Source organism: Physeter macrocephalus, unplaced genomic scaffold (assembly GCF_002837175.3).
Source record: "Physeter macrocephalus isolate SW-GA unplaced genomic scaffold, ASM283717v5 random_1085, whole genome shotgun sequence".
Lineage (NCBI taxonomy): Eukaryota > Metazoa > Chordata > Mammalia > Artiodactyla > Physeteridae > Physeter > Physeter macrocephalus.
In genome coordinates, this window is record NW_021146413.1 from 3220 (window position 1) to 18057 (window position 14838).

General features: G+C 48.4%; 1 long non-coding RNA gene across 1 annotated transcript; it reads left to right on the forward strand.

The window, feature by feature from the left end:
- Positions 1–254: 254 nt before the first annotated feature.
- LOC129391928 (uncharacterized) lies at positions 255–12237 on the forward strand. Its single transcript, XR_008616813.1, has 3 exons — positions 255–483; positions 4520–4631; positions 11803–12237. It is a non-coding gene; the product is annotated as an uncharacterized lncRNA (long non-coding RNA).
- Positions 12238–14838: the final 2601 nt, after the last annotated feature.

Consider the following 14838-nt stretch of genomic DNA (forward strand, 5'->3'; position numbering starts at 1 on the left):
GCATACCCGGAAACTCCTTCCTCTACAGGACAAAATTATTTTTAGAAAGAATCATTCTTTTCTTGATTCACTTTTTAGCTTAAGAACAATTAGTAATTTAAAAATATTATTTTAAAAGATATTATTCAAATTCAGTGTAACATTTCATGTATGACCTGAAGTTTACACTTACCAAGCAAAAATATTATACCTTGCAGTTTGCAGTCATTATTTTTAATCTTAAACACGAGTAAAAGTTGGAAATGTCCACATAGAATGGCAGAGTTGGAGTTAGCCAAGGGCTATTTCTTTATAATCACCGTGTGTGGTCGTTGTCTATTTCCCATCTACTATTTAAACCCTGGAAGGTGTATTATTACAAAGGCTGGCTGGGCAAGGGCTTGGACAATTCTGAACTGTTACAAACTTCTCTCCAAACGAACAGGTATCATTGTTGAAAACACTGGGTATCCACTGCATATAGAATACTATGTTCATTGAAAGGTAAGTAATGAAAAGTGTGTTCATTTGAAGCTTACACATTTATTATCAAAACTCAACAGTCATCACGGCAATTGTTTAGCACTTAGACCAACAAAAGATTTCCTTATGGAATATTTTATCATTGACCTTGTGTATTTTTTATTTTTTGGCCATGCCACTCAGTTTGCAGGTTCTTAGTTCCTGGACCAGGGATGGAACCCAGGGCCCCGGCAGTGAGAGCGCCGAGTCCTAACCACTGGACCGCCAGGGAATTCCCTCACTGACCTTGTTTAGAATTGTCTATGCATGGGACTTCCCTGGGGGTCCAGTGGTTAACAATCTGCGCTTCCACTGCAGGGGGCGCGGGCTTGATCCCTGGTTGGGGAACTGAGATCCCGCGTGCCTCACACTGCGAGGCCAAAAAAAAAAAAAAAAAGAATTGTCTACGCAGGAAGATAATAAAAACAGACTTTTAGTCAGTTTTATTGTTTTTAAATTCTCTGCTGACAACGATCCCCCTTGTTGCCTAACTCAGGGTGGACTGCTCCCAAAGCCTTGCCCTCCTTACAATGTCCTTGTTAAAGATCAAATGAGATAGTATCTTCCCGGGTCTCAAACTGAAATTCAAATGCTGCAGGGTTCAGAGGCACACATGTGAAGTGGTGTAAGTCACCTAGCACTGTGCAGTCCATGGAAGACCGTGGAGGGTGTGCCCTGCCTAGAGGCGTTCACTGTCAGTTTTCCTTTCTGAGACATATCCTTCTGTGGCATGGGCTGACACCCTGTGACACCCATGAGTAATAAGCAATTCAGACTGAGGTCTGGGCTGATTTCGAAACTCTTTCCACTATGCCATGGTAAAAATACCAACTAGGGGAATTGTTAAATAAATTATGCTGTATCCATTCATTGAGGGGATACTATTCAATCCTTAAAAATAATATTTATTTGACAGGGAAAGAAAATCCCATTATTTATATGATGTGTAAAGAGGAGATTACAAAACAGTGGGTACAATCCAATCTCACTTTTGTGAAACAAAAACAAAAAGATCTTGAAGGCTACACATCAAGGTATTAACAATGGTTATAATTAACAATGGCTAGGTGGAGGTATTCTGGCGGTTTAAAATTTTTATTTCTGCTCATCTGTGTTTTCTAATTTTCTACAGTGAACACATCTTGCTTAGGTAATAAGGAAAACCCACATTTATTTATTTATTTAAAAACATTTATTTATTTCTTTGGCTGTGCCAAAGAAATGAACTTCAAGCATAGATGAACTCTGGATGGGAATTTGTCCACTGAGGTCGTTTGCACTCCAACAGGCCATGATTCTTTGAACTTTGCCCAGCGGGAAGGTTGAAAAGAAATTGGAGGTGAATGCGGGTGGAGAAACCAACTATCAGCAGCTTTGGCCAGATGGTGGTGCTGTAAGGCAGAGAATCAGAGCACAGCACGGTAGTCCCGGGTTAGGCGGGAACAGCCGTCTGCTCCTGGAAGGCCACCAGGGGGCAGAGGAAGGTTAAGAGGGTGCTGCTTCTGGAGGGCCTGCTGGAGTCCCCGGTGTACAATGCCATCAACTGCCATCTGATAAAAGTGATCATTGTAACAGTGAAGTGCCAGGGAAAAAAACAGAATAATTCAAACAGGTGCAGATTTGAAACTAAATGCTCGGACTTCCCTGGTAGTGCAGTGGTTAAGAGTCCGCCTGCCAATGCAGGGGACATGGGTTCGAGCCCTGGTCTGGGAAGATCCCACATGCCGCAGAGCAACTAAGCCCGGGCGCCACAACTACTGAGCCTGTGCTCTAGAGTCCACGAGCCACAACTACTGAAGCCCGTGCGCCTAGAGCCCGTGCTCCGCAACAAGAGAAGCCCACCGCAATGAGAAGCCGGCGCACCTCAACAAAGAGTGGCCCCCGCTCCCTGCAACTAGGGAAAGCCCGCGTGCAGCAATGAAGACCCAGCGCAGTCAAAAATAAAAAAAATAAATAAATTTATTAAAAAAGAAAGAAAAGAAAAGAAACTAAATGCTCAAAGGCAGTTCAAAGGACTTGTCTAAACACTGCCCTCAGCCCTCCCCTGCTCCCACATACACCTCCTTACTGTGAGCCTCACTTACCCACCATGCCTCTTCCTTCCCTCCCTGTGTCTTCCCTTCCTTCCCCATGTTCACTGAGCGCCTTCTGGATACCAGACCATTTAGCCAGAGCCTGGGGAGGAAGCCAGAGCCTGAGAGATCTTTTGAGCATGAGGTAGGAGGGAGCTAAGTGAGGGAAAACGTGTGTGCGTAGGTGGGTGTGCGACTGGCAGAGAGGACCACACTCCCAGGTCCTTGGGCTGGAAAAGTGTGCCTGGTTAGAAGAACCGGGTGAAGCCCAGTGTCGCTGAAGGCTGGTGAACATGGGGGAGACTGGAAAAGATGGGGCTGGAAAGACTCAGGGGACTGACCATGTAGTTTGCACGTTTCTGAGACCATTGAAGGATTCCAAGTAGGTGACGGATATGATGAGAGTTATTTTTAAAGAAGACCACACTGGATGGTGTGTGGAGGAAAGCTAAGGGGTCATAGGCAGCCACGAGAAGGCCTACTGTTAGGGAGATATTGTAGTACAGAGGAGAGATGGCTGCAGCCTGGACACCATGTGTAGATGAAGAGAAGGGGAAAAGTTTGGATTTATTTTGGAAGTAGACTTAGTAATTCATTAGCTGCAGAGGGATGGGGTAAGAGAGAAGGAGAGGTTGAATATGATTCCCAGGTTTCAGGCGTGAGCAATTGGATGGATGGAATGTCATTTACTAAGTTGAGCAATAATTAAGAAGGAACCGGTGGCGGTTAAATCTGAGATGCCTAAGAGACATCTAAAAGGAGGCATCAGGGACTTCCACGGTGGTCCAGGGGTTAAGACTCCATGCTTCCAGTGCAGGGGGCACAGGTTCGATCCCTGGTCAGGGAAGATCCCTCATGCCTCGCGGTATGGCCAAAAACAAAAACAAACAACAGCAACAACAAAAAATAACAAAAACAAAAGGAAGCATCAGGTAGAAAGTTCCATAGACTAATCAGGAGCTCAGAAGGAAGATCTGGGTTGGACATCTAAAATTGGGAGCCTTTGGTCTACAGAAGATGGAGTTAAAGTCATGGCAATGGGTGAGATTACTCAAGGAAATAGTACAGGGAATAAAAGCAGAGGAATGTCCACGTTTATAGAGCAGATAAAGGGGGTGAGCTGAGGAAGGACGCTGAGGAGTTACATCTGGAGGAAAACCTGGAGTGAGGTGTCAAGGAGAAGAGGGAAGGAGAGTGTTCCAAGAAGGAGGGAGTGTTCATATTCAGCTGCTGAAAGCTAAGAGGTCAAGGAATAGAAGGAATGTCAGTGTCAACTGATTTTAACAATGTGGTGTCTCTGGGAACTCAGGCTAGTGCAGCTGCCGTGGGGCGATGGCAGTCCTGGCCAGCCTGGAGTGGGCTGAGGGTGAGCGAGGGCAAGGGAGGGGAGAGCCTGTGGAAAGGAGCAGAGAGCTAGGGAAGGAGCTGCTGGGTCAGTGGTCCAGGGAGCTTGTCTTAAGGTGGACAACAGTATTTGAATGCCAATGGAAGGACCTAGCAGAGTGAGAAAGAAATCTGACGGAGGAGAGAGAGGAAGGTCAGCTGATGATGTGCGGGAAGGGATGGCGTCCAGACCTTGGCTTATGCTCTTCCCTCTGCTTGCAATGCGCTTCCGAGCCTTACCACCCTTGCCACCTTGTATGGATCCTTCAAAGACCAGCTCAGATGTCACTGCTTCCGAGACATCTGGAAGACAAACGTTGTCTCCACCCACTCACAGCATGTTTATAGCTGGATTAAAGGTTTTATCATATATTATCGATGACAGAGACTAACTGTCTGTGCCCCAGCATTGTGTCTGGCACCTATATAGGAGGCCCTAATAAATGACTTTGAATGGACGGCCAGATAAATGAATGGGTGAAGTGTCAGCACCCCATACCACGGTAGTGGGGAAGGGCGATGTTGGGGATGGCACTGATTTTTTTTTTTTTTTTTTTCTGCAGGAGTGGAGTCCTGACAATTCCCAGACCCTCTCATATTATCTCTCAAGGAATCTAGCTTAAAGGATCCGCCCAATGTAGATGAAGAACAGAAAGCCACACAGCAAGCCCGGAGGTCAGAGGTGAAGGGAGCAGGACTGGCGTGGGGGTCAGGGGAGGCGCCTGAATTCCTTTCTCCCAGCACTTAGCGGGGATCCTCAGGTATTTTCTAATTAAGATGACAAGAAGCAGCAGGGGCCCTCTGGAATGTAAACTTCAGATAAGATCAGCACCCCCTCCCCTCCAGGAAGCTTCCATTTTCTTTCTTCTAGGATGAATAACACATTCTTTCCCAGGTACTAGTTTCTGCCCCCCTTAGTCCCTGCAATTTATCCTCTTCCCTGGGGGGAGTGAATCTTTGCTTCCCAAGTGCTTTCCATGCCCCCTGCTTCAGCCCTTGCCTCCATCTTTGGGTCTCTTTTCATCCCTTACGGCTTCCTCATCTTATACAGGGCCTGTGCTTCTGAACCTGGAGGGGGACATCTCACTTTAATCATAATATGAACATCTCTTGGGTTTGGGCTTGGGGGTCAATGACCCCTGCTATGGGCTTCTCTATCCTCTCTCTTCCAGGATGGTAGAACAGGTGCCATCATTGGATCAATACACCTTTCATTCAAACAATCAATTCCAGCCAACATATGGGACCAGGCACCCCAAGTACTAAAAGAACAATCTCGATGAGTGGTCTTAATGAGAGGGTGCCAGGATCCGGTGCCAGAGCTATGGGGAAGACTTCAGGGAGGAGGTGTCATTAGTGCTGAGCCTTGAGGGAAGTGTGGGATGTAGGAAACAGAAGAGGAGGGGGATTATAGAGGCGTGGGCAGGAGGCAGCTGAGGAAACATTGTTAGGGAGCAAAGAGTTTGCAGAAGGAGGAGACTGGAGAGTTAAGTAGGGAGACAAATACGGGGTGGTAGGAGAGATGGAATGCAAGAATAAGGAGGTGGGATTTTATACTTTCAACAATGAAGGTGTTTGTCGGGGGAGGGAGTGGTGATAGGGGACAGATGGGGATTTACAGATAATTCTGGAAGTAAAGTGTGGGCTGTTGTCCAGGGTAGAGAGGTAAGGGTCCCATGGTCTCTTATCTCCCCCGCTTCTTACCCTTTGCTGTTGCCACTGTCGCAGCGGGCCCAAGAATGTTTGGAGCAGAGATCCAGGATGCGTGGGACTGAGGGAGCCAGGAGACACACGTCCCCCCATCTCCCAATCCAGGGATTCTCCAGCCCTTGGGTCCACACTTGGCCAGTGGTTCTGTCCACAGTGGAGCTTCCCTGCCTCTCGGGTGGCACAGGACAGGGTGAACTCTTCTGGACCAGATGACCTGGCACCATTCAGGGAAGGGTTCAGTTCACTGGTGCCGCCTGGCTTCTGCAGGCTCTGACCTCAGTGGTGGGGTGGCGGGTGGGAGTGGGGAATGGAGAAGCAAGCAGAGGGAAGAAATTCAAGAGCAAGGGGATGGTTTGGAGCAAGCTCACTGAGTCGGGAGTACATCCCAGAGGCTCAGTCCAGTCACAGAGGCTCCCCAGGTTGTCTCCTTTCTCTCTCGTGACCCCCAGACCCAGGCCTTACCAACCCCCAGAAGTCAAGTCCTGGGAAGAGAATTGTTCACTGGAACGCAGATCCTGGGTCTAGGAGAATGTCTCCCCAAGACAGCGAATGGAGGCAATGATCTCTCCGGGATTGTTTTGTGGGGGCATTGGCTGGGCTCTTGGACTGCCTTCCGGGATGTCTCTGGGAATCTAGGCCTGGGCCGTTTGCAGCTGCTATTACAGGAAGGGAGAGAACATTCAGCAAGCGTGCTGGGATCCCAGACCCTTGGGTTTTCATTCCTCCCTCTCCTTGTCCCAGGGCAGGCCACTTGCCTTTCTTCATGCCATGGCCCCCTTCTCTGACTCCCTGCCCAATGCCCAGTCCCCAGGCTGCCTCACTGGGGTGAGGATGCGGCGGGCATCCTGATTGTGGGAGAGCCCCTTACCAAGTCCTTCACTTTGCTCCCCTGGGAGTTACAAAGACCAGCTCTAATTTCTCTTCTCCTAAGTGACAGGCCTTCAGATACTTGACATTACAGAAAGTAGAAGGGAACTCAGAGGAGACTGAAGGCTAGATGTAGTTTGTCAGTGAGAAAAATGGCCCAGAGAGGAAAGAGCTACGTTAGAGTTGCATAATGAGTCAGCCTGACCCAACCCAGGTCTCCTGACACCGCCCAGGGCACCTTTCTTGCTTCCCAAGCTTCCTTTTCTCTGGGCCAAACTCTCCTCTCCCTTGAGATCTTACGTTGATCTTCTCAGTCCAATTTCACTCTTAGGTGTGCACATTCTATCTCTCCTTGAGTTCACCCTGTAACTTATATGTTGTCTTGCCCACAGGGGCCTAGCAGTACAGGGCTGTCAAGGAAGACTTCACCGGGTGAAGGAAAAATCGAGGTAGCCCATGCCCACTGAGTTCCTTCAGGGTGCGATGCGTTTCATTTACTTTCATCCCCACCCTGTGCTCCTCCAAGGTGGGTTCATTTAAATGAAGAAACCCATGGGAGGAAATGAGTGTGTTGCTCAAGGTCTGACCGCTGGAAAGGGTGAAGCCATGGCTGCTAGGCAGCAGGTATGTCCCTGGGCTGCTGTGTGATTGTTAAAGCATGGAAACATTGCACTTGTGTCCCATTTGGGAAATAGTTACTGCCTGAGCTGTCCGCGTCCCCCCACCCTGTCTTGTCTTCCTGGGATCCCTCCCCGCAATCAGCTCTAAGGAGCAGGCGTTTCAAGCTTGGAATCTGTTCGCTCTAAATTTAAGCCTGGGCTGATGCTGCAAATCCACAAACCCTGAAACCCAACCCTGAGGTCCAGATGACTCTTGGGATTCAGAATCTTTTAGATTTTAGAAAGGAAATGTAGTGCCTATAATGTATAAGGAAAAACCCCAGTGAGGTTTGAGGTGGCCCCTGGAATCATGGAATCAGATACTTTACTATTTATGCAGTGAGACGCAGAAACATTCCTTCTAGGTGGAATATTTAAAACCTAGATGTTTCTAGGTTAGGTTTTGCAGGTGAGTGAATTACAAAAAACTTCTGGGTCCAGTGGTTAAGATTCCACGCTTCCACTGCAGGGGGCGCAGTTTCAATCCCTGGTCCCTGGCTGCGGAACTAAAAAAACTTCTGGTCTTCAGAGCTTTCTGGCGTTTGAAATTGTTAGATAAGGGCTTGATATTGCCTTTTAAGGATGATTGTACATTACTTAGTGGGAGCTTGAACAAGCCAGAGAACTTGCTGGGGGGGTGCTGGGGAGGGGTGATAGAGGCCTGGAAGTGGGTGGCATGTGAAAGACAGCTCCAGGGAACCCTAGCAAGGCTTTGCTTTGACCAGGGCTGTCACAGTCCAGCCACCCTTAGCCCTGCCAACCCAAGGATCTGAGAGCTCTGCGGAGCAGAGCGTGGCTGGGCCTGGTGCCAGACAGGCTCAAAGCAGCGCTAAGGTGGGCAGCAGGCCTTTGAGACCCCGGCTGGGCAGAGCCAGGGTCAACAGGCAGGATGTCACCTCCTTATTTAGGCCCGAGGTCTTGGGGCAGTTAGGGGGCTGGCATCCTAGATAGTAGCTGCAGGGAAAAGACCTTTTTGTCTGTGCTTTTGGCTCAGCTCAGCCCCACCGTATGCTCCTGCTGGTCCGAGATTATCTCCCTGGTGATGGGCTGACTGCCTGAGACCTGGTATTTGCCCACCCATGCTCTCTTGCCATTGCTACAGCCAAGAGCAGACTCAGATTCTCTGGGACCCTATGAACATGTATTTATTGAATACCTACTATGTGCTAGGCACACAGTTGACCTTGGGGACCGTGTCCTCATTATTCTCTCAGCTGGAACGCACACCTCTCCCAGTGCACAAGCCCTAGCATCCCTTGGATTCCACTTGTGCATGAATCCTGATCACCGTCTTTCCTCTGAACTCCTGTAGTGTTTACTGCCCTGCCATTCCTTGGCTCTGAATTTAGCTCATGACCTTTCTTGAATCCTTGTCTCATACTTTGTTGCTTGAATTTTTATTTGAACACTTTCTTGTTTTGAATCAGTTAGGGCTAAGGTCTCCACCCGGGTTCAAGCTATCCCCAAAGTAGGAACCTGCCCCTCCTTCCTTGAACACGTGTGGAATGCAGGATTGACCCCAGAGGAGAACTGCAAAGCCCTTCAAAGGAGAGGTGGAAAATGGTGCCTGGGGCCTATAAACATTTGCACTGAGCATTCCTGAATGATAGCAAGATTTATAGTTTTAGCACTTCCTATTACAAAGGCTGTTTAAGTGACTCAGGGAGGCTGTGTAATTTCTGTACCTGGAAATTTTAAAAAATGGTAGCAACTACCTTACATGATCTTAGTATTCATTCCCCATGCTTTAATATTCACTCTATAGCTTTTGTAACATACAGGATTTTCCTCTGGCTAGGATGGCTTAGGTTGGGGCCTGTTGGAAAGCCTTTGAGGTTTCCGGAGAGTTTGTGGCTGTGAAGTGCGGCCACAGACTGAGGAAGTTCAACTATTCTCCCACTGGCTTCTATTTCTTTGTACAAAGAGGAGCTACAAAGGGAGAAAGATGACTGTTACCAGCTTAAAAGATCCCCCTACTCTCCTTATTACTCCTTCCCTTGAGTGTTCTGCCTGTAGAGTCCCATCTTGGTAGGTTACTCACTCATTTATTTGTTCATTCGTTCACTCATTCATTCAAAAGGTAGTGAGAGGGCAATACTGGATCATTTGGGTGTGTTATGTATGCAGAATCTGAGGGGGAAGCTGGCCTTGGGGCTTTTTCATCTCACAGCATTTTACTCCAATCACATATCCACACAAGTGCTTCTCTTGAAATATCTCGAAATGGGAGAAGAATAAAACTGTTTATCCTCCACAACTGCGTGGAGAAGCTCAGAGATCAGCTGGACTTCCTTGGTGGTGCAGTGGTTAAGAATCCGCCTGCCAGTGCAGGGGACATGGGTTCGAGCCCCAGTCTGGGAAGATCCCATATGCCGTGGAGCAACTAAGCCCGTGCGCCACAACTACTGAGCCTGCATGCTGCAACTATTGAAGCGCGCCTGCCTAGAGCCCGTGCTCCCGTGCGCCACAACTGCTGAGCCTGCATGCTGCAACTATTGAAGCGCGCCTGCCTAGAGCCCGTGCTCTGCAACGGGAGAAGCCACTGCGATGAGAAGCCCGCGCACCACAACAAAGCGTAGTCCCCGCTCGCCGCAACTGGAGAAAGCCCGCGCACAGCAGTGAAGACCCAACGCAGCCAAAAATAAATAAATAAATAAATAATAAAAATACTGAACTCCAGATTGTTTAAAAAACAAAACAAAAAATAAATAAATTTAAATTAACAGAATTAAATATAATAAAAAATATAATTTCCTCAGTCACATTAGCTATATTTCAAGTGTTCAGTAGCCCTGTGTGGTTAGTGGCTACAATATTGGACAACACAGATATAGTATACTTCCGTTACTGCAGAAAGTTCTCTTGGATACTGTCTAGAGGCAGAAGGAGGAAGAGGAATGGGTAAGGCAGACGGGTCATATATCCAGACCCAGATATATGCCATCAAAATGACAGAACCAACTGCTCTAGACTGCGGCTTTTAAACTTTTTTGATTAAAATCCACAGTAATATATATAACAGATCTCTCCCTCTGTCTCTCTCGACGTATACATCAAGAGTTTCATGAAACAGTATAACAGTATTCACCCTTACCACATGGGATGCACTCTGATTTAGTTTTTTTATACTATTCTATTAATTTTATTTAAAAAATATATTTAGACTTCCCTGGTGGCGCAGTGGTTACGAATCCGCCTGCCAATGCAGGGGACACGGGTTCGAGCCCTGGTCTGGGAAGATCCCACATGCCACGGAGCAACCAAGCCTGTGCGCCACAACTACTGAGCCTGTGCTCTAGAGCCCGCGAGCCACAACTACTGAAGCCCGTGCGCCTAGAGCCCCTGCTCTGCAGCAAGAGAAGCCACTGCAATGAGAAGCCCGCGCACTGCAAGGAAGAGTAGCCCCTGCTCGCCTCAACTAGAGAAAGCATGCGTGCAGCAACGAAGACCCAATGCAGCCAAAAATAAATAAATAAATAAAATTTAAAAATATATATATATATTTATATGCTGGTTAGTCAACTCTTCTGCTCAAACACCTCCATTTGAAAATTACTGCTTTAGACATTAGTGAGGGTAGGGCAGGGTGATGGGGATAGAGAAAAGTGAGGAAGGTTTCCTGTAAGAGACTGTAGTGGCTTTTGGAAGAAGAGGGAAAGGAGCGGTATGTCTGGCCAAGGGAACTAACTTGCGGTGTAGGACATGGGCCACAAGGGACTGTAATTCATTCCCCAAACCTAGTAGGCTTCAAAGCCTCTCCCTGCTTCCCTCCCTCCCCCACTGGGCCCCCAAGCCCTTTCATCTGGACTTGAGTGTAAATCATTAGCTCTAGCTGGCGATACAAAGCAGGACTCTAACACAGGTATGTGTGGGAAGGGCTTGGAGGAAGTTCAACAGTGTAAATGAATGTCTTCAGATCCTGAGGGGTTGGGTGGTGGAGAAAGGTAAGTTAATTTGGCGGGCGCCCACTCAGCCCTGCTGCTTGGGGTCGGGTGGGGGAGAGCTCTGTGTGCTTTAGGCCCAGGGCATTACAACACCTGAGAATCCCTAGAAGCTTACCCTAAATCGCTCCTGTTGCAGCACCAGCGACTTCATCATGTTCTGATGAGGGCCTTTGGGAGAAACAGCTTCCCAAGACCTGAGGATCACTAAAATCATTCATTCATTCATCCATTCATTCAAATTCCTTGAGTTGTTCTTTTGTAGAGCAGTGCTTCCCCAGCTCAGCCCCAGGCAGGTGGGGCTGAGGCCAGCAGTGGAGCTAAATCTGTACACAGTGCTTGGGGCTCCCTCTACACAGGTTAAGAGAATAATAATCACTCACAGATAAAATCTCACGAAGGAGGGAGTCCTGTGTAACTTCAGCGGGCAGAGCTGTGTCTAGAAAGTTGGAAGGAGGTAGATTTCAGCCCAGTATAAGTAGAACTAATGTTCTAGTAATTAGAGTGTGCAATGGGGGCACTATCTTAATGTCACTTACAGGCTATTTAAAAAAAATTTTTTTTAATTGAAGTATAGTTGATTTACAATATTGTGTTAGTTTCAGGTATACAGCAAAGTGATTCAGTTATATATATATATATATATATATATTTTTTTTTTTTTTTCAGATACTTATAGGCTATCTTAAAGTCTTCACACCGAAGCCAGATGTCAGGAGGGCTACAAAGAAGATTCCTACCCTGAGAGGCCAAATTTGAACATTCATTCATTCATTCATTCAAACATTTATTGGCCACCTATTATGTGCACTCTGCTAGGTGCTGGGGACATTTCTGAGGACAAAGCAGATCAAAATCCCTAATCTCCTGGAGCTGACATGGCTGGGAGGTGGGAGGAGTGGGAAGTCAGGCACTGTGTGACCTGGCAGGCCTCCTATAATTCCAGGACTGTAGAATGTGTGGAACTTTATGGAACTTCATGACTCACTTCCACCTGTATCATTTCAGGTAATCCTCACTACAACCCTTGAAGTTGTTAGGGCAGGCCAGGCCAGTGCCTACACCTAATAAATGTGTACTCAAAAAAGCAATAAATTTATTCCACTCAGGAAAAAAATCAGGCCCAGAGGGTGTCTGACTCAAGGTCATGGAGGTAATTTGGTTGGGACAAGGATTCAGATTTCAGAGCTTCCCAGCTTTTCACACTCTGGTCCGTGACCCAGCCCAGGTGGGGCCCGAAAATCTCCCCCCTTCCCCAAGGAGAGCTGAGGCTTTCCCTAGGGTGGGGAGAGGGGAGAGGGACCTGGGCCAGGGTGAGGGGACTGACTGGAGGGGTGTGTGTGAGGGCATCTGTGCACCACGCTTCTCGTTCCTGGTGACAGTAGGCATAAGCAGATTGTGACAGGCCTTCCAGAGAGGGAAAGGGCAGGGCCAATTATGGAACCTGAGAAGAGGACATGGGAATTCTGGTGCTCAACTACCTGTAATAATATCAAGCCTTATATAACGCTTACTATGGGCTGGGTAGGGTCCTACAAGCTTTACACCTGTTGATTCATTTATTCCCACCACAACCCCAGGAAGCATGCACTATCCTCAGCCCTATTTTAAAAACAAGGAAACTAAGGCACTGACATAAGGAACCTGCACAGGGTCACCCAACGAGTGAGTGGTTCTCCTGGGGTTTGTGGCTGGGCAGCCTAGCTGGAGGGCTAACCTGGGTCCGGAGCCGTCTTTCGTCCCGATCTCCGTCAGCGGGCACCCGGCCAACCCGCTGCCCTGGCACCCGCTGGCCCTGCTCAAACCAGACCACATCCAAGGCCTCCTCCAAGGTCGCAGTCCTCGTGGGCGGGGCTGAGGGGCAAAGAGGAACTGGGAGAACAAAAAGAAGCTTTGTGTCTCAGGGGGGAGATTCCCCTTAAAGCCACAGGCCTGGTGGGAACGGATGGGGATGCGGGGAGGGATGGAGAGGTGGCGCCAGAGCCCGGGACCGCGGGGAGCGCGGAGCGTGCGGAAGGGCGGCGAGGGGTGGGGAGCGGGACCCTAACTCTCAAAAATTCGCCCTAAAGAACTCTCTGGAACTGGGAGAGCTGCTTCCCAGCTCTACGCCGCCCGCCGTCTCGGGTCGTGTCCCGAGCAAACCGCGTGGGGAAGCCGCATTCCGGCCCGCGCCCTCCTTTCTCTCGCTCAGTCCCCACACCCTCGGGTCTGCCTCTCCCGCCCCCCTCGCATACCCCGTCCCCAGTGGAGTCAGCGGGGGGCGCCTGGGTGTCTGCAGCCCCGAGAGCTCAGGGCAGTGCCGCCTGTCCCGTGGCCCCGCCGAGGCTAGGTTCGCACCTGGGGCAGGGTCGCCGCGCCTCCTGCCGCCGCTTCCCCAGCATCCTCCAGCTGGGAGAGTCTCCAGGTTTCCAGTTTGTCCTGGGGCTCCTGGGAGTAAGTCCCAGGGCGAGTCCCGTGGCACTTGCAACCAACCCTCAGTCTCCTAAGAAGCTGAACGCGCGTGAATGTTTAGGGTAAGGATTGAATATTAAAAAGAAACCTTAATTTTTTTGGGGGGGAGAAAATAAATGCGAAACATTTTACATACCCATTTTTTAAAAATTACACTTTTTAGTTTGAGATAATTGTACACACATGCAGTTGTCAGAAATAACACAGAGAAATCCTATGTACCCTTTACCCAGTTTCCCCCAAGGGTAGCATCTTGCAAAACTGTAGTACTATGTCACAGACAAGATTTTGATATTGATAAAGTAAAGATACAGGACATTTCCATCACCACAAGGATCTCTAGTGTTGTCTTTGTATGGCCACGCACACTTCCCTCTGGCCCCATTTCCCCCTTAACCACCGCCCCCCCCCGCCCCCATCCCATCCCCCGCAGTTACTAAGCTGTTCTCCATTTCTATAACTTTGTCATTTCAGTAATGGAATAGAGGGACTTGCCTGGTGGTCCAGTGGTTAAGACTCCGTGCTGTCAATGGAGGGGGCCTGGGTTCTATCCCTGGTCAGGGAACTAGATTCTGCATGCCGCAACAAAGACTCAGCACAGCCAAATAAATAAATATTAAACAAACAAACAAAAAAGAATGGAATAGAAATGGAATCATACAATATGTGACCTTTTGGGATTGGCTTTTCTTAGCATAATTCCCTGGAGATTCATCCAGGCTATTTCATATCTAGCTGAGAAGTATTCTACCGCATGGATGTGGTACCCCAATTTAACCATTTACCTGTTGAAGGACATCAGCATTTCTTCTAGTTTTTAGCTATTTTAAGTTTATTTTTAAAAATAAATTTATTTTATTTATTTATTTTTGGCTGTGTTGGGTCTTTGTTGCTGTGAGTGGGCTTTCTCTAGTTGCAGCAAGCAGGGGCTACTCTTTGTTGCAGTGCGCAGGCTTCTCATTGCAGTGGCTTCTCTTGTTGCAGAGCACAGGCTCTAGACATGCAGGCTTCAGTAGTTGCGGCACACGGGCTCAGTAGTTGTGGCTCACGGGCTCTAGAGTACAGGCTCAGTAGTTGTGGCTCACGGGCTTAGTTGCTCCGTGGCATGTGGGATCTTCCAGGACCAGAGCTCGAACCCGTGTCCCCTGCATTGGCAGGCAGATTCTCAACCACTGCGCCACCAGGGAAGCCCTTAAGTTTATTTTTTGTTGTTGGTTTTCCTGTACAGGTTCTTGTGTGAAGATAAAGTTTTTA